Genomic DNA, 22,932 nt, shown 5'->3' with positions numbered 1-22,932 from the left:
GTAAAACTGAAGGAACAAAATGGCAGCAGACTCAGAGACTCCAAGAATGAACTAGTGGTTACCAAAGGGGAGGAGTGTGGGACGGCATGTGGGGAGGGAGGGAGAAGGGGACTGAGGGGTATTATGTTTAGTACACATGGTGTGGGGGATCAAGGGGTAGCACAGAGAAGGCACATAGTGGATCTGTGGCATCTTGCTGCACTGATGGACAGTGACTGCATTGGGGTGTGGGTGGGGACTTAATAATATGGGTAAATGTAGTAACCACATTGTTTTATCATGTGAAACCTTCATAAGAGTGTATATCAATAATACCTTAATAAAAAAATTTTTTTAAAGAAACATTACAAATGTAACTTATTAGCATGAATTTTACCACTCATCTTTCTATTGTACCATGCAAGCTGAAAATGCAAATAATAAAACCATTTAACTCACTTGCAGAATTACCAAAATTTTGCATTTTATATTTCAAAGTTCATACATGCGTGTATCACTTGCCTGGCAAAACTACGGAAATGCTGCACAAAATGAACCTTTTTTATTCCACTTCTTGACACATGAAATATTGAGCAAAGTTCTCAAGTGTTAGCTTCCTGATGGGTGAGGAAGGACTGAAAGAAAAAGAACTACAGATTGCCCTATTTTCCCCTTTCCCTCAATGTCATCGTTTTCAGGGTAAGTGATTGGCTAATAGAGGAAACAGCAGGGGTCAGAAAGGATACGGCAAGGTTGCTTGTCATTTGTGTTTCTCAGAACACCCTTGTCTGCTTTCTGTGTCAGGAGCAAGTGCTGGTTCAGAGAGAGAGTAGGGCCTCTTGAGACAATCAGCGTCCCCACTTGCTCAGTCGAAGATGGAACATTCTGTCCTGGTGCTGTTTTCAGTCTCATGGAGTCCCATGCATTGTGCTCCCGTGTACGATTCGGTGCTCATGGAGCACATTGAACGCTATATGTCAATGCAGCAGCCGGAGCAGGACTCAGCAGTATGGCACAGCTCTCTGCTCACGAGCACATCCCATGGGACTTGACTTACAAAAAACACAAGTTCAAAGATAAAATGAGGAATTTCACAATGGCAAAAGCCAAGCATTAAAACCAAGCACAGGCCACACGCGCTCATGAAGTCAGACCTGCCTTCAGTGGAAATAATTTAACAGTTTGATCTTAATTTCTTCTTGAAAACACACACTCCCATGCACATGAATACACACAGAGCCTTTTAAAAAAAAGGATTGGAAAGCTATATACTGAAATATCAGCATGGGCTATCTCCAGGTTTTATCAATGATATCTATTTTTGCTTTGTGTTCTGCTGTTTTCTACAGTAAACATGTCATATATTTGCAAGAATAAAAAAATGATATGATGATAAGACTGCTGCATGTCATGTATTTACAATAATAAAAAATGATAGAAGACTGCTGCTTAGAAAGTCATCGCTTTATGCAGCCCCAGTTAAGAAGAATGTCAGGTTTGTGAACAGGCCCTCCTCACTGCATTCTCAAGGCAGCAGCCAATTTCCTTTTACCACCTGTAAGAGTTCTTTTTTCCCATTCCCACCAGGATGGGGAGAGAGGGTGCCAGATGGCAGAATGGCTTTGCAGTCCGTTGAAGATAGTTCCATCTATTGTTGGTACAGTTTAAGCACTCAGAATTGTGTCACCTTCTAGTCTGTGCCAATAATGTCATCATTTGACACGGAAACGATGCATACTATTAAAATGGTAATTTGATTTTTAAATATGCCTCAGCAGCCAGCTTGCTCTGACTCAAGTATTGATCTTGCCTTCCCAAACTCTTCTTGAACCACAGGGAGAGAGCAGCAAGGATTAAGTTCAAGTGTATTGTATCTTCTCCATCCTTCCATTTTATTTATTGATTTATCTATTTTTCCCCTTTCTGATGAATAGGATGGGTTTGGCAAATATTCTTAGCCTGGACGGAGTCAGGAAGTGAATTCCAGTCATTCACGTTTGACCACATTGTCTTATTCTTTGTTTGTACACAATGAAATAGAGTAGGTGCTCAGTAAACATCTGTTAAATGAATGAATACATTGTTGTGGGCCTGTATACATGAGTGAAGTGAGGGATTTCCTCAGGGAGCATTTCTAACTAAAAGTTCTCTCTTAGGTCCAGCTGGCAGAACCGACTTTAACTAGGGAGGAAATAGAAAATGATATGCACGGTAGAGTTTCACCAACAGGACCAGACACTCGGCTCAAAGATTTTCCACAAGGTGCCTAGAATTCCGCCAAAGAGATTCATTCCTTTAGATTAAATCTTTTTTTAAGCAAACAAATAGCATTTTTATTTTATCCAGCTTCTTTGAGATACAACTGACATATAAGATGTGCAGTTCAAGATATACAATGTGTTTATTTGATACACTTAAATATTGCAAAATGATTACTACCATAGCATCAGCTAACACCTCCATCACATCACATAATTATCATTTTTTCTTATGGTGAGAACATTTAAGATATACTCCCTTAGCAACTTTTAAATATAATACAGTATTTTTGAACATAGTCACCATGCTGTATATTAGATCCCTGGAACTTACTTGTCTTCTAAATTTGGAAGTTTGTACCCTTTGACACATCTCCCCTTTTCCCCCCAGTTCCTAGCCCCTGGCAACCAGCATTCTACTCTTTTTCTACACATTCAGGCTTTTTTTAGATTTCCCATATATGTGAGATTATACAACATTGTTCTTTCTCTGTCTCACTTATTTCACTAAGCATAATGCCCTCAAGTTTCACTCATGATGTCACAAAAAGCAGGATCTCTTTCTTCTTAATGTCTGAATAATATTCTACTTTGTGTGTGAAAGTGTACATATATATGTTATATATACACACACACACACATATATATATATACACACACACCACATCTTTTATCTATTCAGTAATTGACACCTACATTGTTTCCATTCATTGCCTATTATAAATAATGATGCAATGAACATGAGTGTGCATATATCTTTCTAAATTAGTGTTTTCATTTTCTTCAGACAAACACCCAGAAGTGGAGTTATCGGGTCACATGGTAGTTCTATTCCTAATTTTTTTGAGGAACCACCATACTGTTTTCCATAGTGGCCACACCAATTTACATCCCCACCAACAGTGCATGAGGATTCCCCTTTTCTCCACATCCTCAGCATTGGGTTAAATCATTTCTGAAGTCTCCCTTTAAAGTTCAGAATCCACAGGAAAGGATAACATATGAACTCCTTATTCTTCAGTAGAATTTAGCTTACAGTTCCCTAGTATTCACTAGGAAAGCAGAGAGCAGGGGTCAATACCCGTATTTGGATGGGAAAGAGGGGCCAGGCGTCCACTATGGTGCCAGAGAGGGGCACCCAGGAGAGCAGGAGAGCGCTGTGAGAACCCCAGGGCTAGGAAAAAGAAAGGGGGAGTTCCCCAATAAGGAGCCACGTGAGGGAAGAAAAATGGGGAGGAAAAGGACACTAAATACATTTAACTAAATGTCACTTATTTCAAATTTTCCCTTGGACTGGCTCACCTTTCTATTGATTGTTTTTCAGTGGGGTCCCAGCACTATCTGGCCAATAACCCAGCTGCTGGCCTCTTAAATGAGTGTTTCCCCATTTACTTCATGTCCAGTGTCTGGCCAGGGAGGGGTAGATACTGGAATGGTCAGAGGAACTAGACCCCTGTAGAGGTCCAACTCACCACTGACATGGTGGCGACTCACCACTGAGTCGTGGTAGCGGATCCAGGTCCTCAAAAATGGAATTAAGTTCCAGAGTTAATTTCAGTGATTTCTAGAATGAGACAGAGGGAAAATGGGACAGAATGGACCAAAACCAAATGAAATGGATTGGGATAGAAAGGAGTATGGTTGAATTTTCACATGGCGAATCTGTAATTTCAACCATGTGAGAATTAAGTATCTCTGAGAATAAATCTTAGACACTTAAAGAAAGACGATGAATAAGTTTCTATAAGGTTTAGGTTCAAGAAAACCTAGGTTATTAAAGGATGTTGGCCATGTATAGATTAAATAATATAGTCCTCTCATTCAATTTGTTTTGTTTCATGCTGAAATTGGCTGGGCAGTATAACTGAGGCTTCATGACAAAAAGAAGTTTGAATTCCAAGAAACAAATCACCCATCTTCTCAAGTCAATGTCTCTGCCAAGCCTGGTTCAGCATCCAACATGGTGAGAGATGGAAAAAGAAATGGAAAGAATAAAAACAAGATGTAATTTTCTTCCTTGTTTAATGATGAAAAGGTTGGCTTTTGCTCTCCTTCCTCTCCGGAGTGTGAGCCTTCAGGGAGGAGTAAGGAATTTTCAACCTGCTCACCCAAATCATTATCAGAGTAGATTAGAGTGAGGTTCCTTGCATGCAAATGGGCCAACCTCACAATAAAAAGCAATTTGGAATTTAGATAGCAACAAATAAACTGGATCGAAGCTAATTTCCGTGCTTTGCCCTTGCACCACTGGAGCCGAAACTAGGACAGTTATTGAAGTGCTTAGCTCCACTCTGTGTCCTGCAGAATATTAGACAGGACTCCTCTCTCGCTCCTCACCTCTCCTCCACACATAAGCTGGTCCAGCATGCATGCTCTGTCTACTTCAAGCTCATGGCTATCATCACCCCATAGATGTCTTATTATGAAATGACTCTCTCCGCCTGTGTCGTCTGGCCACAGCCAGGCACCGTAGGTTACCTGCTAAAGTAAGTCATCTTTTAGTCACCTATTTCTCACCTGGTGTCTCAGAAAATATCCCAGGCATTTCATTTCTGGAGGCATTGTTTCAGCCACTCTCCCCAGCTCCTTTCTACATCTTCCCACCTCTCACCGATTCCTTGTGTAGACCTCTGAAAACAGCTGGTTGCAAAATGTGAAAGTCAGTGAAGTTCATCCTCAAGTCATTTTACCTGTCCCGCCAACATTTCCCCACTCTTGGTGTCCCCTAAAGTCCTTTGTACCCTCAAGCTTCCTCTTCTCTCATGTCAAATCCTGCTTCTAGAAAGGACATACTTGCCACTTACATTTTAGTAAGATCGAAGTTTTCTTTAAGACATTTGGGCTTTAAGCCCAAGAACTCTTTCCTTGGTGTGCCAAGGAGGATCTTCCAAGCAGTAATGAGGAGATGGGGAGGAAGGGTTCTCTGTGACTGGGAAATTATACCTCCCATGGCAGTAATGTTCCTAAAGCACGGTCTGAGGACACTCGGTCCAACCAGCCTTCTGACACTTAACTCCCTCCCCTGACTCAACACTTGCAAAAGACCGCATAGGAGCTTCCTGTGACTACACCTCAAGATGATACAGCTTATGATTGGGTCTTCCAGCTTTTGGAAAGTTTATCCTATTATAGAACTAAAACCAGACCTCATCTACCTAAGGAAAATTGGTCCGATCCACCTGCTCATTTGGACAGAGAGCACAAAACCAAACAGAAATAACATTCACAGGGGGCGAATGAAGAAAAGGAAAAGACCTTCGCTGTACTAACGGGAGATGGTGTCATGGAGCACGTATGCAAGTTCTGACTTTGTTTTCTGTAACATACAGAGAAGAGAGTGTTTTCCACCCCAAAAGATTTTGCTCCTTGCTAATTCTAACCACTCCCCAGAGGGCAATTGCCTTTGACTAAATAAGGCTCCTCAGGTGTAATGAGCTGTAAAAGAGATGAATGGGTTCTTCGCCACTTGCAAAACCATTACAGACAAAGCACAGAAGCATCTTGCTTTCTTTGGCCCAGAGAAAGTAAAGCAGGGACTCAGCTCAGGAGTGCCCGACTTCAAAGCCACAGGAAGGACTGAACCAGACAGTGCGGACGCCCCACCGGCATCCTTCCTGTGGGAGAGACTCTGACGCAGGAAGTCTTGAAAAAGGCCTCCAACTCATTAAAGCAGCCTCATTCCAAAGATAAGTGTTCTATGAGATAATATTTACTTGACCCGTTCTTTCAGAGAAAGAAACGTAGCCCATTTATAAATGAGCTAAATACTCCACGCAGGATTTGGGGACCTCTCAAAGTCGTCTATCAGAATGTGGGCTCCACAGATATTTCTTCAAAGATGGAAATGGCTTATTTCTCTTAAAGAATCTGAGGCGGTCTTCCGCAGATGGCCTTGGGAGCATGTGCCAGGCCCCAGGCCTTCGATCTGGGCAAGGCAAGCAGAGGCAGAAGAAACGCACACCCTTGCTAGGCGGACTATGAGACTCAATTGTCTCTCATGGCCTGGCCAAAGCTCTATGGAAATAGGTCCACAAATACCTGATTTATGAAGGATCAGGGTATTTACAGCAGGTCTTCCTGACCCCGGGAAATGGAACACTACCTCTGAACAAATGGAAACTAAAAAAAAAAAATTATTAAGTTAAAAACGTGTTCAGAGACGGATGTGCCTGCCCAGGTTTAAATTGTTTCATAATAGAAAAACACCTGCCAACCCCCAACTCCACCACCTCATATCGACTCTAGGAGGCAGGGAGATGGGTCTCCGCAGTGCCAAGCATCTGAAGGAAGGGTGAATAATTCAGCCAAACATCTGAATGCCAGGCTACAATCTAAAAATCTGAAAACCTAGATATTTAGGATGATCTGGATAACTGGCTGTATTTTTCCTTTTTTTCTTTCTCCAAACTCTCTAAAATGATATTTAGAGGAAGTACATTAAAAACTAACTGTAAACCACCCATAAAGTGTAGTCATTATAGAGATCCCATTGCTCTGAAAAATTGATATGAATCCTTTCAGAAACATTATGAGTAAGAAACACCTTCTTGACTATAAATCAATAATACTGCATATCTTCCTTCTCCTCACCTCTCCCCCTCTGAATGTCACAGAAGATGCTTAGGAAAACAAGAGAGAATAACAATAAATGATATTACAATGTTGCTTTGAAATGAGAATTGGTTGTATGAGGCATAGGGGAAACAGATGGGAAAGAAATGTACCCGGAGAGGATGATTTTTGTTTAAATAAGTTCATAATATGTGAAATGCATGATGGAAACTGATGGGAGGTGGAGGATCATTGTTTGAATAGCATCAATATAAGCACAGATGCAAAAGAAATTGGCTTGGGAGATGGAAGAGCCTAAGCTGAATAATGTTGTATACCAATAAAAACCATAAAAAGGGGGAAAATATATACAGTAGGTGATTATTTCTGTGATGCTTAAAAATGAACATTTCCATAGATATCAAGGGGAAAGAAAAAAATGCCTGAGCTATCCCTTAGTTGGCTGTTTTTGCTACAGTTCATAATTCTTTCAGGTTTAACCACATCACAACTTGACTCTCTGCTTGACTGTATGCTAAGCAGACCTCTATCTTAGAAAGAAAGAAGCTGTATATGGGCCAGTCCTGGGAAATATAAAATGTGGTACACAGGGTCAGCCTAACTCCCAGCACGTGCTGACATTCATTCTAGTTAATGAGAACTGCAAAATGTTTAGGGGAGGCAAAGGACAGAAGAGCTGTTGTTCCGCTCACCTGGCTATCCACGCCGGCCTACTGTGCTCTGGGGAGCTGCATGCCTCCCTGTGCCTCTATGCCTTTACTACTTGCCAGACTGAATTATCCTGGGGAGAGAGAAAGATGTTTGTTGGTTATATGGTAATATTTATCAAATGTACCAGGAGAAAGAGCAACTACTCCCCTTTGGCACTTCTTGGTACTCCACCAGCCTATCTGAAAATCTTTTGATTGTCTCTGGAAAGGGTCACCGTGGATTATAATAATAGCCAGTTGGTATGAAATGCAATATGCCTGGAGAGCATAGGGAAAAATGCGTTATCTATATCATCTCATTTGACCCTCACAATAACCAGTGAAGTAGGCTGATTGCCCCTATTTTGTAGGTAGAGAAAACAAAACTAAGAGACATTTAGTATCCTCACAATACTTATGGGGTAGGCTGATTGCCCCCATTTTACAGATCGGGAAAATGAGACCAAGAGACATCTACTAAGTTGGCCAAAGTAGCATCGTTATTAAGGAGAGATGGATGCACATTTCCTGAAACTCATAGCTGGCTGCCTTGACTCCCTAGTCATAATTGATCTTACAAGCATGACTTTATTTGAGGGATGTGAGCAACATTCACCCTAACCCAGTTGCCCTTCCAGAGGTATCTGAAATGCCATCATTAATCATTCAACATTTTGCATTGAGCATTGCTCTTTTCTTACAGGGCTCATTTCGTAAGGGACCAATGTCTTAAAAAAAAAAACAGTGCATCTATCTACTTACCTCTATGACAATTAAGTCCCAGAGAAACCTGGGCAATGGAGAGAGCAGAGAATGCAGAAAAAGAGAGAGAAGAAAAGAGAAGCCACCCCAAACAACCTTTCCCTACTTGACCCTTTTTGCATGGGCAAGGCTCATAACAAAGGAGGAAAATAAAAAGTGGTAGGAAAGATTATGATTAAACATAAAGCATTTCTAAATCTAAAGACATTGGCATGGTCAATAGCAAGAAGCTAAGGAGGGTCCTTCCTCAGAGATTTCCAAGCTGAGAGACCTCTCCTGGGTGAGCTGAAGAGTATCTTTCCAGGAGACAGAAGATGAGCGAGGTGATCTTCAGAGGGGGCTACCCACACTGGTATCCAGTGTACTGGTGCTGAACTTGGAGCTCTGAGGGGAGACAGACCCTTCCTACTTTAGTTGTATTGCTGTTATTGTGGAAGAAACAGCAGCTCTTCTTTGTGAGAAGGGTCGGTGTGAAAACTCCATTCCCTCGTGATTAAGAGCCATAAGGATGAATAAGCAAGAAAGAAGGAGTAAAACTCTTTGTTGCTGAGAACCAAAAGGGGCAGACAGTTCTTAGAACGTGATGAGCAATGGCCTTTCCAACAGGGTGACTGCACTTCTGGTTGACCTGGTGCGCGGCTGTTCTGGCCGTGTCGTCTGAGCAGACGCAACTGCATTAAGAGGCTCACGTGTGCTTGGGTGAAGGAGTTTTCTTCTTCCAGATCCAAATATTATTTTGTTTCACCAACTGCAACTTGTAGTTCCAGGAACAATGAAGAATTTTATTTTATATCCATTTCTCCTCCTTCTTCCTTGAAGACTCTCAGCATGTGCAGTCCCCAGCCCCAAGAGCCCAAGCAATATAGACTTATTCCTGAAGTGAAGCCAGAGATTTGGGATAAAAAAAACAAATCAGAGAAGCAGTTTTTTCCTATTTTACAGAAAACTTGCCTGAGACAGAAGTTCCCTTTGAGGGGCCCGTGCATCCATCGCATCCATCCCCCCGACTTTGGGCAAGAGGAAGGAGCTGCATGGTTGACTGGCTCCCACCCACATCACAGAAGCCTCAGGAACATCACGCTGCTTCCCTGTCTCGGTGTGGTCGGTTTGGGTTGGTCCTCTGTGCTGTGAACACTGGCGACTGCATATATTCCAGCGTTCCCAGCCTCGGCTCTGACATGATAAAGGCATGGCAGAAAAATCCTTGAGCTTTTACTTGGCATATTATTTTCTCCACTCTTTGGAGACCGTCCCTATTCCCACAGTTGACAAGGGACCACCTTTAAAACTCCAGAGCCAAAGGACAAAGACTCCACATTGCCTGCTTCCCTGATAAAGTGCTGAGATTTCTAGCGCAACACGCACACAAAAAATGGAAGCAAAGGTATGCTCTTGAGTAGGACCGTCTCTGCCTCAGCCGCCTCCCCCACAGGTAGCAGAGGGAGAGGAAAGAACTGGAGAGGATCTAAGAAACAGAGGGTGGGTCCATTTTTGGGTCATTCCCCCACCACCCCCAGACAATCTGGAAGAGGGGACTAAAACAAGATCCTCTGGTTTTCTAGGGGTCAAGGAGATAAGCTCTGTGTCTTGCTGGTCCTACCCAGAGTCATAGCCTTCAGCATTCCTTTCTCTTGTTGCTTTGGGCATGTGACCCATAAAGCAGGGAGACTGTAAGGTGGTAAGGGGCAGGGCGAGGACCCCTGACAGTACCTTAGTTGTCAAAAAATGACTCAGAGTTAAGTGACCCTAAAGCCCAGGAAAAGGGCTGGGAAGGGCAGAGAAAGGGTCAGAGGAGCACAGGGACCTGGAGATCTCAAGGACGCTGAAGAGGAGCTCCTACAAACCTGGGTCGGATGGCACGGGTACAGCAAAGCCAGAAATACTTCAGTGAAAGAGGCTCATGTAGGATGAGGGCAACTGAACACTTGCAGTGGGTCAGCGTGAAAGGAGCTTCCTCGAGGGCTCAGCATTCATGGTATTTCTCAAAGGATGACAGCTAAGCTGAGAAGACGTGCAGCCTCGGACATGCACCGTTCTTGCTGCCCCTCTTGGCGCTGCCGTGGGGAACTGTTGTAAAATCACCCCAGTTAAAAGTCAGCGCCAAGGAAGAGGGGGAGGGAAAAAGCTGAAAGGTTTTTGTGGTTTTTTTTCAGTATTAGAATGTAACTGAATTATCACACTATTTGCCTAAGAAGATACTACAGAGAACTAAGTTTACTTTAAAGTGAAGAGCTGGTCTCTGCATCCGGTGGAATGAGGGCTCAGATTCAGAAAATCACATCGGTTTTTAGGAAAATGAAGAAATTTATTTTAGTCCACTGGAGCCTGTGTCCTTGAAAATTCATTTCCAAGAAATGGGTTATGTTCCATGGAGACACTTGTATTACACACTGTTAAGAAATGATGTAAATAAGGATGTGCCAGTAGAATCCCATGATTTTTCCCTGGTGCTAAGCCCAGCACTTCCTACAGTCCTAGAGGAATCTGGGTTGCTCAAACAAACTCTTCCCCTCTGAGAGATGATCACTACAGGAGAGAAAAGTTTTAGCCTCAGCCTGGCTAGCTGCAAGGCACCATCTCATTAGAATTATTTCCCAATTAATTATGTAAACGTGATATTGATTATTAATTAGAACACTTAGTGATGCTATTAAAAACTTTGAAGATAAATCTTTTTGACTTGTATTTAACTGGCAGATTATATAAGCTATAAAGAATACATGAGCAATAGCTGCATAATTACATTTCATGAATTGCAGAAACCTGTAAGGGATGTGGGGCGATTTAATTGATGTTTAACAAGATAACTGCAGCAGATTAATTAGGGATTATCTGCTAAAATATGAATTAACTTCTAATAATATTTTAACCAGCTACTCTATGATGCTAGTGTTATCTTATTGCTGCTAAAATACCTGAATAAAATATCTTGCCAGTTAAGACAATAGTGCTAATTTGTCTCCCAAATAATCAATCAAGTTTTATTGAGATTTGTTGTGTACTCAGGACATGTTAGAGAATGAAGGGAAGTATGGCATGTAGTTCCCACTATCAAGCGATTCACAGTAGAGTTGAAGGGAAAGAACTCAGCTCAAAGGACTGATAGGAACAAGAACGTTAATGGGATTTCAAATCTTGACTCACCACCTCAGCCTTCTCATCTATTAAATACGAATGATCATACCTAGCTCAAAATTCATTGTGCAAATGCCTATCTCAGTGCCTGGTACTTAGGAACCTTTCAATAAATATCAGCTTTGTTATAACCTTACTGTGTCATTCTGAGAAGAAAATGCAATCTGTGGAAGCAATTCACACGCATGCAAAAGGCTGTGTTCACCGGATCTTCAGTGAAGCAGTATTTGTGAACCTAAACACCGAATCTAATGCCCATCAAAGAGGCAGCAGTCAAACAAACGGTGACAGATTCATGCTGTAGAGTAGCGCTCACCAGCTAACCACAGTAAGGCTCATCCGGGTGAGCTGACTTGGATAGATTTCCAGTATGTTTACAAAATATAAATGAACAATGTCAGTTATATTAAAAATGGCCATGTGCAATATAAATACAACATAGTCTCTATGCACACATATAAAAACAAAAATATCTGGGCATATACACTTTAAACATTTAACTATGCTACCTTGGGACAAGGGGGAAAGGACCAGGATTGGGGTAAGTCATCAGAGGGGACCTTAGCTTTGTCTACAAAATTTTAATTTTTAAAGCAATGTAGATTAGATCACTTGTGTAATTAAAAATTGAGTCATACAATAACATGGGATCAGAATACAGATGAGGCATGAGAGTGGTTTGGTGGGCTGTAAACGGGGGGCGGGGGGTGGGCGGAGAACGCAGCCAGGGGCAGGCAACGTGGGAACGTCCGTAGAGTCCTGTGCCTGGGCTCCACCCACATGCCACACACATGGCAGGGAGGACAGGGAGTGGCCTCGGAAAGAAGGGGAGATACTTGAATGGACTGCAAGGGGGAGTAATAGGCAAACGGGGAGAGGGTCTGGACCTGCAAAGGAGACATGCAGAAACATCTATGGGGACTAGAGCAGAGGGAGGCTGAGACCCAAGGGGCACTTTAACAGAATTATTTGACAAAGGTTAATAAGAAATCAGGAGCCCCCAGAGGCTGTTGAAGGCATCCAGGTTTGCAGTATTAAACACCAGAACAGTAGAAGTGAAGAGAAAAGGGCAAATCTGAGAGGCATTTGGAAGCAAACCCCAGCAGGAATTAATGAAGGGGAAGGCTGAGTTAAAGATGATTTCAAACTGTTGAGCCCAGAGGTCCAGGGAGTGGTACCTCAGACAGAAATGTGGTTTGGGGCAGACAGCAACTTTAATGATTAAAAGAGAAGGGCTCAATTCTCAAATGTAGGAATCTAGGTGATGATTGGCCGTCTAAGTGGAAATGCCATGTTGGTGAATATGATATTCTAGTTTTTTTCTGAGAGGTGTCAGCAAAGCCATGGGACTGTACAAATTCCCCAGTGATGTGTTGAAGGCAGTGTCGACATGGAAAAGCACGGAGTCAATAACTGGGGAGGGAGGGGAGGGAGGTAATGGGAGGCTGGAACTCTGGTACTCCGAAATTCAGTGTTCACACCGGGGTCTCTGTCAGATGACATTTACCAGGTTCAGGTGTCTTTTAAAGAATATTGTAGCCACACCAAAAGACATCTATCTTTCTTCAGAAGTAATTTTTAAAACTAAGGGAGGCCCTAAAGGCCAGCCTGTCAGTGAAGATAGCAAAGCTATACATGGCCTGTCCTCAGAACGTCTTTCCCAGGCAATCTGCATTCCACTCTGCTTTCCTGTTTGAACAAATCAGGAACTGTGCCAAAAAAAATAGCTGCTGTTTCCACTGGCCAAGCCTCTCCCGAGAGGGCCAGAAGTGGCCGAGCAGAGACGCTGTAATCCTTCCAGGCTGTGCCAGGGAGAATCCTGCATTGACGAAGGGCTGGACTAGAAGGTCAAGAATTTTCCATCTTGCAGATTCTGTGTAGCTGATAAGCTCGTTCTTTCTGGGCCCTTTTTCCTCACAGTGAGGGCGAGACTTAGTTTTGACCATTCAACTTCTTCCCCAGATCTAAGGGTATTTCCTTAAGGGCACAGCAGAGGGCATGTCTAAGATCACAACCTGGGCCACCAGCCATTACTGGGGGCAAATTTCACCTCTGCCAGCCACCAGGTATGTGACCGTGAGCACATTAGTTCCTAATCCTCTGTAAGACTCGCAGAATTGTTAAAAAGATAAATATGTTAATGTATAAACAGCACTTGCGTGGTTGCCCGCCACGTGGCCAGCATCCAGTAAATTGTGAGTGATACTGTGTAACAGACAGCAGACCCGTTTCACCTGTATCAGTCCTTGCCTACCTCCAACCATCAGGCCAGGAGGGCGTTTGCCGCCACCTAGTGGCCACTAGTCACACTACACCATATAGGTCAGCCTTCCCAAATGCTATTGCGTAGGAGGCAGGACTACTCGGGTGCCCAATAAAAGGCGGAGAACAGATTATGTACCAGTGAAACTACTACCTTCATCCCCTGAAGTTTGCTTTTTAGCCTCCTGATGCCTAGTTACAGGAACTGCCTGGTCAAGAAGGCACTGATGCATGTGTTAAGATGAACGTTTCTTGTTATAAAATGAAAATCTCATTTTATTATTTCGTAAGAATCTATTTACAAGATGAGTAAAACATAAGGGAAAGTGGGTGGAGAGATAAGCATGTGTCCTGATTAAGTGGAGCACAGGTCGGTGCAGCCTGGAAGGAGAAACTTGAGTGAGTCTGACTGTCTGGAGCCCCACACTGGGTTTTCAATAAAATTCAGGCCAAGTGCCCTAGGCACCATGTGTTGAAGGTTTTAGCAAACCCAGGCAGAGAGGGAGCTTCAAACTCCCTTCACTTCCTTTCCTCACTGGCTCCAAAACTCCACAGAGACATCGTTTAAGAAAAAAAAAAAAAGGTTAGGCAATCTCCTTCCATTTCCCCAAATGTCAAAGTGAAGTCCAACAGAAAGCAATTAACAGATGTCTGCCCAGCAGAGAGTGTGGGAGTTCCAGGCAGAAATGAGTGCAGGCATATCTTAGCATATCACAGGGTGGCCCCATTTCCTCCCCATTACCCAGCTAAAAATAACCTCTCTGCTTTCTCAGCTTTCTGTCTTTATTAATATCAGTCCCAACAGGTTAGCTCTTTCCCCTTGAAAGCTTCCTTAAACAAGTGGCAGTGAGAAAACTAAATTCGGACTCTGCTTAGGTGCAAATTTCCCCAGGGAAATTCTAGCCTCTCCCTAGAATTAGAGGCACAGGTAAACAACCACTAAATATCCCCAACCATTTACCCCAGCCTCCATCCTGGAGGCAGGAAAACAACCAAATTGTCCCAAGAGGACAAGATTATGTGTGGTTTTACAGCAAGATCTTATTTGTGACATCTGAAATTATTAATTTCTCACTGGGGCTGTTGGTGAGCTGTCACCAACTGACAGTTCTGTCATAAGTATCATTTATAATGTCACAAGTCTCTTCCCCATCAATGTCATTAAACAATTACACTTGGTTTAGAAAAAGAAAGGGGGAGGGCAGGGGGATGAAGGGCAGCTATGTGCAATGCTTAAGCAATTATATACTTTGCTGTTCCTGGGTAGCAATTTCTGCCAACGATTAAATCTTACTTGATTTGTTCATTTAGGTAAATTATCAATTATTTGGAGGCGTCAGCCTGGATAATTTTTTCCTCTCCTCTGGCAGCAGCCACAGTGCCCTGCCAGGCTTGACATCAACGGGATGGAGATGGAGCTTTGATAATTAGCTGTCTCGGCTCTGGGGCCTGCAGCTCTGCTCTCCCTTTTTGCACTCTCACTGGTATGTTCCCTTTGTTAGGGCTTGACATATGGGTGAGGCCACTAGTTCTGTGAGTTGTTTAAATAAAGATTGCTCTTCCAATAAGCATGATTTTTTTCCCCTTTCTTTGTAACATTTTTGGTAAATGCAACCAAAATGATGGATTTGTAGCTTTAAAATGATGCAACTATGCTATCCTTTTCTCTCTTCCACCGCTTTCTTCCCTTTATGCCAGACCCCTTTGGTACACCCCCACTCATGTCCCCAGGCATGGATGATGTGGCTGTGAGAGGAGGGGGCCGTCTCAGTGGCTGCATTCACCAGAATGGCCATACCAGTGATCCTTTCTGATTACTGTGTAACATCAATAGAAAAACAGGTGTAAGTATGTGGGGAAGGGATTAGGGTAGGTGAAGATATAAGACCAGAGTCTATGAGGTGAAAAAATGAAAGACAGAAGGACATTCTCGAATTCTGTAGATTCACTTCCGCGATAGGGTCTCTGGGGTCTGGCCTGGAAAGGGCAAATTTCTTTGAAGAGCAACAGGAAACAGGCCAGGAAGGCCCGAACCACTTATCAAAAAAGAGATGCTTACACCCAACGTGTTGTGGGCAACTGTCCCTTAAGCCTTGAGTCCTCATTTGGGTCTCATCGATTCCTAGTGGATCCCCGGACTTTGTGCATAACTGCTCTTGGGTCGAAGTTTTATGCTTCTGGCTTCTTTTTAGCATCTGGGGTGAACATCTGTTGTTTTTGTCTACCAGCATTTTCCTCTTATGTAAAAAAAAGACCCCTATTTTTCTTGGCAGGACCATTCCTTGCCCACTCCCAGAATGCATATTTTAGGTGGGGCTTACCCCACACCTAGCTGTAGGGGCGAGAATGCAGGGGCCAAGGCAGGACCAATGAGAGCCTCCTGTGATCCTGGCCGCAGGAATTAGTCCAGAGAAAAGATCAGTCAAATTTACCTAGTGACAGCGCATCCTGAGCTTCTCCTGGTGCTGATGACTTGGAGTTTGGGTCTGGATCCGAAAAGCGTGCCTGCGGCCGAAGGCAGTACAGAGAAGGGCAGAGAGAGTGCCGAGCATGGAGTCCCATTTGCCAGAAGCTAGTGAACCCCTGGATTTTTAATTGGATTGGCCAAGAAAATTCCTTTTCACCTAAGCGTGCTCAGGATTGGTTTCTGTTACCTGCCACCAGGAGAATCCTGACTAATCCAGATTCTTCTTTCCTCAGTACTCTAGCTCTTCCTGTTTGTGTTTTCATCCGGTTTGTCTGTGAGCATCTGTCTCTACCTCCCGATTACCCATAAGAGGGTTTCCATTGTGTGCCTGTGTTGTAGCTTCATTTTCATGCAGTAAATGGTCCAAACTCTCTTGCCACCCCTACCTAGGGACCCCATGATAGAGGGGGCTTCAGGGCGGGGCACTGACGTGCAGCTGGCCCTTTGCAATCCCACCAAGGTACTTAGAAGCTTCCCACCGGCTGGCTTGCTTGAAGGCACCTCTTTGAATCTAACTCTTGAGTCTGGCTAAGTCACACATAAACATTATTCAAGTATCCCTTTCCAATCTTAGCAATAATTAAGTGAAGAAATAAAGAGATAAAGAGAGAGAAAATGAGAGAGGGGGAAGGAAGGAGAGAAATGGTGGAGCAGGGCATAGGTCTTTGGCTCTTGCACCTACAGCCCATGTAAATACGGCACGATGTCATGCCCCGCACCCCCGCCCCTGGAACCAATGCTTCAGACCCTTTCGGCTGGTCTACTAACAGTGTGAGCATCTGGCCTAAGCTACCATCTTAAGCACTGTTCAGCTTGAACTGGCTGTGCTCTCAAGTTCTCAGTCTTCTCAGATATTCTCTCCTTGCTTAGGTCCATTTATTGAATGTCAGTTTCCAGCCCTCAACCCCAGACTTCTCTAATTCTCCTGCTATGTCAGCATCACCTCACCTCCTTTTCCACCATTGCCCCTGCCACGGTGCCTCAGGCTTGAGGTAGTCTCCAGCCTTAATAAGATGGTGTTGGTGAATCACCCATTGACATTTAATGTAGAGAGAATCACTTGTATACACTACAGGGGGTAAGTGGCAACATGTCCAGGCAGGGATGGAGAGGGTCATTCATCACAGCTGGCATGGCATTTGGACAGGATCTATTGGCTGCCAATGAGAAGCCTGGCACAAAGTGGAAAATTGAGTCCATCAGGTACCTGCTTTGTCCACAACACTCCTCATGTCAATGCTGTTCCGCTGAATTGATGGGCTTTCTGGATGAATCGATTGGTTCTTTTGTCATCTGCTTGACTCAGAAAGTGTTCTCCCTTGAGCTCTTCAGTTTGCAAAAGATAAAACACGCTGAAAGAACAAAAGTGTAGAATAAACACATATGATGTCTAGTTGTATTTTGCAAGCAGAACGAAGAGAAAAGAGGAGTCAGAATGAGAGAGAGAGGAAGTCAGGGATGGGAAGAGGGAGCGAAGAGAGAGAGAGAGAGAGAGAGAGAGAGAGAGGCTGGCTCCTATCGGCAGCCCCACCTGCGGCAGCCCAGCTGTGCCCAAGGGGAAGCCAGGTTGGCCCTGCCCCCGCAGATGCAACTGGGGCCCAGGTGTTTCTGGAACACTGAAGTGATTCTGTAGTTAATATCAGAACTAACACCAGGAAAAAAAAAATCTAAATTACATTTAAAAGGAATCTACCTTTTCATCTCTTAACCTTAGGCCTTCCCCAGCCATGCAGAAAAATCAATCTTGGCTAATCCACTGACCAAGAAAAAGGGAAAAGAACAGAAGAGAATCTTGCATTAAACAGCTGCTTGATGCTTAAAGTGGTATCAAAAGGAAGGTGATCTGAGAGCCCACCAGCAGGAGGACAGACTGAAGGTGCTGAAATTAGGAACTTCTCTGTATTCCAGGGCTGGTCCTTAGCCAGGAGACAAAGGATATAGTTACAGTACATTTTAGCTTATAGATTTTTAAACCAACAGCAAAGCCTGGCTTTGCTGAGGCTATGCTTTCTACATCTCTCTTTCCTGAAAAGTGGAAAAACTGATTTCTCTTCTATCCTGGATAGAACATAGCTAACTAAATGACCATTATCTAAGCATTAGGTGGAGAAATAGAGAGTTATTGTTGACTTTCCCCAATGAAATAAAGACTACATTTGGTCTTTGTCCCCATTGCCTGGTACAGAACTTCAAAACCCTCAGAATTTGCAGTGATAACAGTGTCTTGTGACTTATAAAAGCCCCTTTGATATATCTGAGGTTATGTGAAGGAGACAACATCACCATGAGCCCTTAGTTTCAAAGGAAGGGTTGGCCACTCCAGGAAGACCAAACACTTGATTAAAGAGTTGGAACTTAGAGACCCTCCCCCAAACTCCAGGGTGAGAAGAGGGCCGAGAGACTGAATTCAATCACATGATCAATTAATGTGATCAATCATTCCTACTTAATGAAATCCCATATAAAATCTCTGGACACTGGAGCTCAGGGGAGCTGTCTGGTTGGTGAATATACCCATGTACCAGGAAGGTGGGCACCCTGACTCCATGAGAACAGAGGTTCCTGCATTCAGGACCCTCCTAGACCTTGCTCTGTGTCTGTCCTCATCTGGCTGTTCATTTTCATCCTTTCTAATAACCTGGTAATTGTAAGCATAGAGCTCTTCTGAGGTCTGTCACTCATTCTAGAGAATTACTGAAACTGAGCAGGTTGTAGGAAACCCTAAACATGTAGCCCACTAGGCAGAAGCTTGTGTAGTCTGGGAACCCCACCTAAGGCTGGCATCTGAAGGGCATTTTGGGGGGGGTACCCTGGCCTTCAACTTGTGGGATCTACCCCTAACTCCATGTTAGTATCATAATTGAATTAAATTTCAGGACACTCACGTGGTATCACTAAAGTGGTGTCAGAATGTACTGCCTCCTAAGGATTTCCATGTAAAGAAGTCACAAAAGGTTCCATGCAGGAAGAAGACATGTGGTATCTGAGACTGTAATCACAGTACATTTTCATAGTAATAAGAAAATTGGTGAAATCTTCACTTGCGCTCAGAGGCCAAGTTCATAGAAACACTGGGAGATGCAGGCCATGCTGCCACCTGCAGCAAGGTGACTCTGGGATCCTCTCAGAAGCACAGTTTCATTGCAACTATCTCTTTACAGTATGCACACACCTATCCAACATTCACCCCACCCCCTACTTTTTTAGCCAGAATTCTTATTATCACAGAGCATGAGATGTATTTTGTTTATTTGCCTGTCTCAGTAAAACGTAAACTCTGTGAAAGCATGACTTTGCGTGTTCATGGCTATGCCTGCAGTGCCTAGAACAATGGCTAGCACATAATAGGTGCTCTATTCATGCTTATTAAGTGAGCAAGGGTCTCTGCTTACACAGGATCATGTTTTAATGGGATGCTTTTTACCTCTTAGCCCAGGAAAGATAAACGATAAACCTAGTACCTACTCTGTCTCTGTTAGCTGGTAATTATCGATATATTTTATGTTATATATATATATATATATACTTGTCTCCCAGCACCTACTTTCTACCAGTTGAAATTCTGCTACTTATCTCTTAGGGCTCAGTTCTGCTCTCACCTTTCAGAATTTTCATGACAGTCCCAGTCCTGACTGGTCTCTCTTCTCTCTAATCTCTGGCAAAATTAAGAATGTGTCCCACACAATTATATGCTGCCATATTTTCTTTTCTGCCTATTCTGCCTATAACTGGATGCAAGCTCCCTGAGAAACAGAACACAGTCTTACATATAGATTATCTGGATCACTCATAGAATTTAGGTCAGGACCTGGCACATAGTAGGCATTCAAAAATATTTGTTGGTTAGAATTATTGCAAAACTTTGAACCTTATAAGTCCAATAAAGTCAGGCCTGAGGAATTCCATGGTGTCCCTCTGTGCTCCCACAGGATCTTGTATAAAAATCTATATAATTACCAGTATACAAGTCTGTCTGCCTCCACTGACCATCACATTCTCAATAACTTAACATGGTGCCTTTATGCTGTACCTCCAGACCTGGCACCATGCCTGAAACACAGTAGGAATCTAATTTCTATTTTTATTAATTGAATGACCTGAAGGAAGAAAATGCATCTTTTACACTTCCAAGCTCTCACTTTTTCTAGCACAGTATGAGGTCCCTGATTAGGCCCTCAATAAATACTTGCAGATGCTTGCGTTCACTTTCCTGTTTGGACAGAAGTAGAACATTGCCTTCTGTCAAATTCGTCTCCCTCACTCCAAGAACATCCACGCTGCACTGGGGGTTTGAATGACAGCCCATGGAGGTTGCTTCTCAGATATGATGGAAATGTGCGTATAGTGATCAATGGCATGTCCACAGATCTTCCTTACCTTTTTTTTTTATTGTGGCAAAATACAGATCACATAAAATGTTCCATTTCAGCCATTTCTGAATGTACAGCGCTGTGGCTTTCAGCACATTCACACTGTTCTACAGCCATAACCACCACCCCTCTAGAATTTTTTCACCTTCCCAAACTGAAATTCTCTACCCATTAAACAATAACTCCCCATTTCCCCTGTTCCCTCGGCCCCTGCAGCCACCTTTCTTTCTATCTCCATGAGTTTGATTCCTCCAAGTACCTCATGGAAGTGGAATCATACAGTAGCTGTCCTTTTGTGACTGGCTTGTTTCACTTAGTATAATGACTTCAAGGTACATCCATATTGTAGCATGTTTCAGAATCTCCTTCCTTTTTAGGGCTGAATAGTATTCCCCTATGTGGATATACCACATGTTGTTTTCCCATTCATCCATCCACAGACACTTGGGTTGCTTTCATCTCTTCCATCCATTCATGGACTTTAAGCTATATTGTGAATAATGCTCTTATGAACATATGTGTGCAAATATCTGCTGGAATCCCTGCTTTTAATTGGGTATATGGCCAAAAGAGGAACTGCTGGATCATATAGTAATTCTATGTTTGATTTTTTTGAGGACCGCCATACCATTTTCCAGGGTGACTGCACCATTTTCTTATCATTTAAAAAATTATTATGTATTTGTACTTCAAATTGGTGATATATTCATATGGTATGAAACACAAGATTAGTAGTGAACTATCTGCTTTTGCTCCCATTTCCAAGACATTTAGTTTCCTGTCCGGAAGCAGCCAATGTTACTACTTACCACAACTCTACTGTAATGCTGGCAAGTCACCCTAATATCCAAGCAAATTCAAGATCCAGGCTGAAACTGGCTTTCCTAACAGAATGGTTTTAAAACTATCTTCAGTCTGCTCAGAGAAAGGGTTAATGGAAAGCAGAACTCTGAAATGCTCTGTACATAATGAATAACAAACACCCTTTTAAGATGAGTATTATTAAAGCACCAACAAGCTATTATCTAAAATGTATGAAGTGTCTTCTTTTTCTGGCCCTTAATATGACATTAAAAGCATGACCCAATGCCCACTCCAAAAGCTTAGATCCCTTTGAAAGCAGAGTCAACATGCACAGCACACCCCAGCACCATCCTGCATCTTTCCCTTTGGGTTCACAGTCAGACATCCCCTGGTTTCCGAGAAAGAGCATTTGCAAAATGGCTCTTGGGGCTTCCTTGCTATTTCTTTCTTCTGCCTGCCGGTATAATCCAGGAGAGGAGACTGCAAAGCAATTTAAGAACATTAGCATTGTTCCTAAATACCCACATTCAAGGTTAGTGAATACAGCTGGAAAAGCCCAGGGGGTGCCTAGGGAGATTAAGGGAGGTTTTGAAGCAGCAAGCGTGATTCTAATGAACTTGGGCTCTGCCTCACGGAGGAAGGATCTATCTCAACACATTAGAGCCCACAAAGCAGACAGGAGGGAGGCGGCTACCTCAGTACGGGAGATGCTATTCTCAGTAAGCTGTGAGATGCTGCAAATAGATTCGGGTGGGTGTGAGGCCCTGGGTTGCTCCAGGGTTTCCTGATCATGATTTCCATACGGCCGGTGAGAGAGAGATTTGCCCAGCAGAGCATCACGAGCCACAACACATGCGCACTCCATCTGCCCTGCTCAATGCCCCCCCGGTGCCCCTCACGGTGGAATCCTCGGCGCGGTTTCCTCCTCTCACTGTGCAAATGAATTAATTTGTTTGGAGATCAGGGATTTTCTTTGGGAGAGAAAAGAGTGCATGATAGGTTAGTACCACATATACATAACTGTTCAGGTTTGTTTTCTTTTTTAACTTCCGTACCTAAATGCTCAGCGGTACAGAGCCAATGTCATCACGTTTCAGGACTATGCCTCCAAAATGAACAACAAGAAGTAAAAAAGATGATAGATTTTAAACAAATCTCACTTTTGAATCCGAGATTGCAGAGTGTGTACCTTATGAAACACTGATCTCCCTGTTGAGATTCTCGGTGAAAGGGACACCAAGACTTCTGACACCGACTACCCAGAACAGACCAGGACAAATTTCACAAGTTAAGGGCGAAGTTCCCCCCCCAAAACTGCCCTCATTTCAGACACCAGCAAAATTTCCAAGGTCCTTAGACCTCTCTTACTTCTGAACAAATGACTGCAAATTCAGGGATCCCCACCATCCCTTAGATTCCATAATATGCTATAATAACATACAGAACTCAGGAAAGCTCTATTCTTAGAATTACAGTTGTATTCTAGCAAAAGAATACAAATCAGAACAAGCTAGAAGGGATACGACACAGCAGCATCTGGGAGGTTCCTAAATGCCCAGCTTGCTTTGTCCCCTCCCTGTGGAGCCTGGGTGCACCTCCTTCTGACACACTGACATGCAGCACTGCGCAGATTA

At 43.3% G+C, this 22,932-nt stretch overlaps 1 long non-coding RNA gene across 1 annotated transcript in view; it reads right to left on the bottom strand.

The window, feature by feature from the left end:
* Positions 1-579: 579 nt before the first annotated feature.
* Positions 580-22,932, bottom strand: part of LOC140844485 (uncharacterized) — a 180,859-nt gene continuing 158,506 nt past the window's right edge. The window contains exons 4-8 of the long non-coding RNA XR_012122886.1: positions 17,332-17,476; positions 7,502-7,590; positions 6,276-6,356; positions 4,755-4,877; positions 580-1,031 (exon numbers count right to left, since the gene is read on the bottom strand). This is a non-coding gene — a long non-coding RNA (uncharacterized lncRNA). The remainder of the gene's footprint in view (positions 1,032-4,754; positions 4,878-6,275; positions 6,357-7,501; positions 7,591-17,331; positions 17,477-22,932) is intronic.

The sequence above is a fragment of the Manis javanica genome, chromosome 11 (assembly GCF_040802235.1).
Source record: "Manis javanica isolate MJ-LG chromosome 11, MJ_LKY, whole genome shotgun sequence".
Taxonomy (NCBI): domain Eukaryota; kingdom Metazoa; phylum Chordata; class Mammalia; order Pholidota; family Manidae; genus Manis; species Manis javanica.
The sequence above is the reverse complement of the archived record's forward strand: the minus strand, read 5'-3'. Positions and strand labels throughout refer to the sequence as shown.